At 34.6% G+C, this 6,000-nt stretch overlaps 1 long non-coding RNA gene across 1 annotated transcript; it reads left to right on the forward strand.

The window, feature by feature from the left end:
- Positions 1–690: 690 nt before the first annotated feature.
- Positions 691–5,231, forward strand: LOC148787458 (uncharacterized). The gene is made up of 4 exons (XR_016066416.1): positions 691–754; positions 1,268–1,336; positions 2,138–4,734; positions 4,912–5,231. It is a non-coding gene; the product is annotated as an uncharacterized LOC148787458 (long non-coding RNA).
- The last annotated feature ends 769 nt before the right edge of the window (positions 5,232–6,000 follow it).

The following is a 6,000-nucleotide window of genomic DNA, read 5'->3' on the forward strand; positions in this document are numbered from 1 at the left end:
TCCAAGGGAAGCCACTTGGGAAGTTGAGGAGAACATGAGAGAAAAATACCCGTATTTATTTCCTGAGCCGGTAAGTTATTTAAATTTCGAGGACGAAATTTTTATTAGGAGGTGAGAATTGTGACGCCCCAAATATTATAATACATAATTGGGGGATTAATTGGTAAATTTTTATGAAATTTAGTTAATTAGTAAATAAATTATGTTCCATAATTGGAATATAATAAAACTTGAACGGATTAAATTGGAGCTCGTTATAATATTTTGGGACAATTTATATTAAAGAAATTTAGGAGGGACGTGATGGGTATTTTAAGAAAAGTCTTATTAAATAAATAATAATAATATTATTATTATTATTTATATATATGTATTAGTAAATAATACATATATATTAGTATATATATTAATGAATAATATATACATATACATGTAATTGGAGAGAGAGAGAATTGAGAGTGGGAGGTGGGGCCATCACCATATTATTATTATTATTTATATATATGTATTAGTAAATAATACATATATATTAGTATATATATTAATGAATAATATATACATATACATGTAATTGGATAGAGAGAATTGAGAGTGGGAGGTGGGGCCATCACCCCTCCACCGCCTCACTCTCTCTTTTTCATTTTTTTACTCTTTCTCTTTGTTTTGTTTTATATATACACACAAGCATAACACACACAATTGAGAAATGAGAAATTGCAATTTCCTCTCAGCCGAGAAAGAAAAAGAAACCGAGGTACGATAATTATAATTTTAATTTTGATTAATTTATATAATTATATTATCTAATTAGTCCATTTATTAAATATTGTTTATACTAAGTGATGTACTAATTAACCGAAATATTTTACGAGTTTGGCTATTTAAATTAGTACCGAATTAAATACCAAATCGGATATAAAAATGATATCCTTGGTTAATTAGATTATTAAATTTATTAGATTCGAATGTTGCTGTAGCAAATTTATATAATTCCATCGGAATTGTTAACCAAATACGCAATTCTATGTATTGTTATTTAATTAAATTATATAATAGCGAGAAATTGATAAGAAATCCATAGAAATATTCCGAAAATTATATTTAATAAATGGTAGGTTAATAAAGAGGAATAATGAAGATTTGTATTTTGATAGAAATGAAATATTAAAGAATTATTAGAAATTGTACAAATAATATTCAATATTATATTTTAAAGAAATTACGATATCCTCGATATATTAATTGTGTGTGGTATAACTCATTATAGGATACGGGGGGTTGATGTGAAAGGACTAACAATTAGCGATTGAGTAGAAACAAACGTTGTGAGGTTGAGGTAAGTAAATAATTAGTATTATCTATATATGTTCTTTTTATTTGTGGTATTACTATTATATGACTTTGTGGTTCATGCTGATATTGTTTTATCTGAAAATATATGCGTGGTGAATGATTTGAATTGATTGATGGCATTGTGTACGTGGAATGAGAAAATGTGTTGAATATCATGTTTGTAGTATGTTGTGTTGTGGGTGTCTGAAAATGAGAATATAAAGATATATTATTTTATGTTACTAGTTGATTACAAGAATGGTGATATGTGGAAATGAGGGCGTGGTGGAAATTGAATGTAATTGTGGCGTGAATACCCCTTGACGTGTTGAAAAGCCTATAAGGCAAAATGAAATGAAAAGAGCTTTGATGCGATATGAGAAAGAAATGAAATGAAAAGAGCTTTGATGCGATATGAAAAAGATGTGATGTGAAAAGAGCTATAATGCGAAATAAAAGAGCTATGATGCGAATTGAAAGAGCTATGATGCGGAATGAGATTGATGAGCCGGCTGTCAAGGGGATTCACTTAAATTTATATAACGGTGAGATTGAGTTGACGGGAAAAAACACGATATCACCTTCTGGTAAGCAAACTAGGAAAAGAAAAGTTTAATTGATTATTTATTTGTGAGACAGCTATGTGGTGTATTACAATTCATTATGTTGGAGTTAAATTGACTGTATTCCATGCATGTTGCTTATCTATCATATCTTAGGTTGTGTTTGATATACATATATAGATAGGGCTGATTATTTACTTACTGAGTGGCAGGCTCATCCCTCTGTTGATATTTTCTTTCAGGAGTAGACTTTGAGGTATTTGACGAAGAATAGGTCTACGCACTATACTCAGTCAGGTCGGGCCAGTATGCTGTTTTCTTCTCTTGTCAGCTAGAGTACAAATCTTATTTTGTTTGTATAAAGAGAACATAGGCGTAGCGATCAACTGTGGTGGATCACCTGTGGTGTTTGATTTTTATATATGTGATGTTGTGAGTTGACTATGTCGTTATGACGTTGTGAATACGTATGTATATTGATTAGATGATTATGTGCATTTATATATATAAACACAGGGAGTACTATAAGTAGGACATTTAGGTTAGATATAGCCCTTGTAGCGAAGGGGGTGCTACAGGAGGTCACTTATAGAGTGGGGGCGAAACTGAATTATGTGTATTGCCTAAATAAAGCTCAGCCCAAAAAGTATAAAAAGGATCAAGGATGACCAGTACTTGAACGCCAACGGCCTAGAAGGCTTAATGGCCCATGAAGGAGGGTAGGAGTCTAAGGTGTCCCTGAATTCAACCTAGAAGTATGGCCTAATAAGGATGATTGGCCCATGGTCCATACCCAACCATCCCCATGTGGCATACACTTGGCTTTCTAGGTGCGCTTCCCCATCAGCTGGGAAGAAACATATTTTCTACCATGGTTCGATCTTTATATTTCAACCTCTTATTTTGTTTTATTTTCTTAATTATCTCTTCTTAAATCTAGTACAAACTTGGGCATCAGAGTGCTAACGTGTTGTTTTGTAGGTCTCGTTTGTTAAGATTTAGCGTGTATCAGCCCATGTTCGAAACAACAATCCAAGCTCATTGTGTTGGACTAGGTAACCAAAAAAATCAATTAGATTGGCGGTTATGAGAACCATTCAAGAAATTTTTATTTAAGCAATATTATTCTGAGGAATATGATATGTATTCATTTTCGGCCCACGTATCTGTTGTGCTTATCAAATTATGTCAAGCACTCTTTTACGTCACAACAGATGCCCACAGACAACTTAATAACCCATGTAGTACGGTTGCGCATTGAATGGCGGCAATGAAACCAACGTCTGAGGGTTAGTCTAAAATGTTCAAAGTCGAGGATCTCGAGACTAAGTATCAAGAGTCCTATTTATACTTGCACTGAGTATTGCATTCATTGAATGAGTGCTACGATTCATCGGTGACAGACGTTGGATGAGTGGCTTAGTTGACAAGGTGGTCAACTGACTAAACTGACTCGCGGAGATCGTTGTATGGAACCTTTAGAGGCTTGGTCGGTACGATTTGAGTCCCCAACTCCGATAGCGTGGGAGTAGTTCTCAAATTTAAGGAATCACGACAGTCACATGCATACGATGACTGGCTTGGGTTTGTTCGAGAGAGGTGACTGTGTCACAGACACGATCATCTTAAGCCTTACCCAGTGGAGTCGGAGTATGTAGCTAGGACGGTGAGTTCCAAGAAGAGGATCCATCCCCTTTTAGTACACGATAGAGGTATCTCCTACACACTTGAAGATGCGTTAACACTCTATAAAACTGTGGCCACAGTCGTTGATCGAATAGGAAAAGCAGGTTCCTATGTCAAGAAACTTGATGTAACGCGATCTCAAGTATTAAGCATAGACGTCTAGTATAAGATGGGACTCGACACCTAATTCCTTGCCCCAAACTAAGGCCAGGAGACGATAGAAGGAAGGACCAGACCTGTATGAACTCGAGAGCCTAAATGTTTACACGGTAATTCACCTAATCTCTAATGCAATGGACCGTTGCTAGACGGCTATCTACGGTGACGGGCTTTCTTGATTAAGGGATAATCAAGATTTATGAATTAAATATGATTTAATTAATAATAATGTTAGATACTAGTCCAAGTCTAGCTGAAAGATAAACTAAAGAGTCTCACATGAATCATTGGAAAGGAACAAGGAATTTATTTGGAATTAATTCCACAAGTAATTGAATTACTTAAAAAGAGAGAGAGAGATCCATTGGATGGAAAAGGGCCTAAGAATAAATTAATGGCATTAATTTATATTTGGGCTTGTCCTTATTAAATATTACGGATAATTTGGTCTTTTGTATTTAATTAGATTAAATACAAATTGGGCTCAATAAAATTAAATTTTTATTAAATTGAATTTAGATAAAATTCATTGGGCTTGTGATTTTTAATGGTAAAAATTGGCCAAGCCCACTAATTTTAAGCCCATGAAAAAATCCATGGAAGGAAATAAATGGCTAGCAAATTGTATTTTTGGAAGGTGCAATTCTAGCCATTTTGGGGAACTCATTGTTTGGAATAAAGAGAAATATATCTTTTAGATAATAGAATGTATTTAGAAATATTCTTAATTATCAAACAAGGTATATATATGTGTAATATAATTATTTATGAAATAATTATAAGTACAATTACACAACACAAAAAAATTCCCTCCTCTCTTCCTAGCTATTCGGTTGTGCCTCTCTCTTAATGCACTTGGTGCATTTTTTCTCTGATTCTCTTCTAACAAAAAGAATGCAGAGATTTCGAATCTTGTATGGTGTGGACAAATTAGAGGGTTGCTACGTTGGAGCCTCAAGTGAAGGATATTTCAAGCGACCGTGAAAAACAAAAGGTATCATTTTTTTCACCTTTGTGTTTTTCGATTTTGATGCTTTTTACATCAGCTCCATGTATGTTTTTATTTTAGTACATTGAATGTTCGTGTACTATAAGGGTACATCCCTTGGATTCGTTAAATTCTCATGTGTATTTTCCGTTATTGTGCATTATGTTTTATCATTTTCGCTAGCGTGTTTCCGAGTTGTACCACGCGATCCTTCAGCATGCACGGCCAGACGCGCACGTAGTCAGGGAAGCTAGAGCGTAGCCTGGGTCGCGCAGCAGGTAGGCTGTGATTACAGGTACGACGTTAGCGCGAGCTGCAAGGCCAACGGTCGATGGTTGAGCCATTTCTCACTGTTTTTCGAAAAATTTAATTTTCTAGAATTTTTTTTTCATTATTAATTGTGCTGATTTTAATTTTTTTTGGATAAAATTGGATTTTGTTAAAAGTTGATTGCATAATTAATTGGATTTATTATGTGCATTGGATGCACATATTTTTTATCATCCTTTAATTGCAAATTGCAAACTTGTATTTTCTTCGTATAGTTTATTTTGTGATATTGGATATCATGGACTGTAAGATAACGTGGTATGTATATTATGAAATGTATGTATGGAGGATCACGAAACCCGCGACCTCTTATATGTTTATGTTTATGGTTGGAATGCTATCTTCTCTCCCGCTCTCGTTTTTAGCCTTGGAATAATAAGGTTTGCTATTTTTCTCCTTTTGTACTCACCCCGACTTCTGATCAGGGTTTATTTTTAAATATAATGAGAGTAGTATAGGAATTTTATTAAGATTTTTTATTTTAATGTAAGCCCATAGAGAAGAAGGTCCACGGAGGAGGAGGCCCTTGGAGAAGTTACAAAGCACATTTAAATATTGATGGGTAAATTACTTTTGTAATAGTATAGGGCCACCTTAGACAGACCACATACTCATTGAGGGCTCAGTGGGTTGTATAGGTTGGGCTCGTGATCATCCCACAGGAGTATGCTTAATTATTTTGCATGCGATGCATTTAATACTTTTTTTTAAATGCATTTAAATATTTGATATTTGTGCATGCAAACAATAAAGTGTTAGGGCCCAAAATAGACTTGGATTATGGTTTGATCTGTCCAAAGGTTTCCATCCACCATAATATGGTGAGGAAGTTGCCACTTAGGGCTGTCAACGAGTCGAGCTCGAGTCGAGCTCGACCATTTTTGTCGAACTCGAGCTCGAGCTCGACTCTGTAATTTAGAGCTCGAGCTCGAGCTCGAGCTC

This window comes from Sesamum indicum, linkage group LG7 (assembly GCF_026168435.1).
Source record: "Sesamum indicum cultivar Baizhima isolate 11 linkage group LG7, ASM2616843v1, whole genome shotgun sequence".
Classification (NCBI taxonomy): Eukaryota; Viridiplantae; Streptophyta; class Magnoliopsida; order Lamiales; family Pedaliaceae; genus Sesamum; species Sesamum indicum.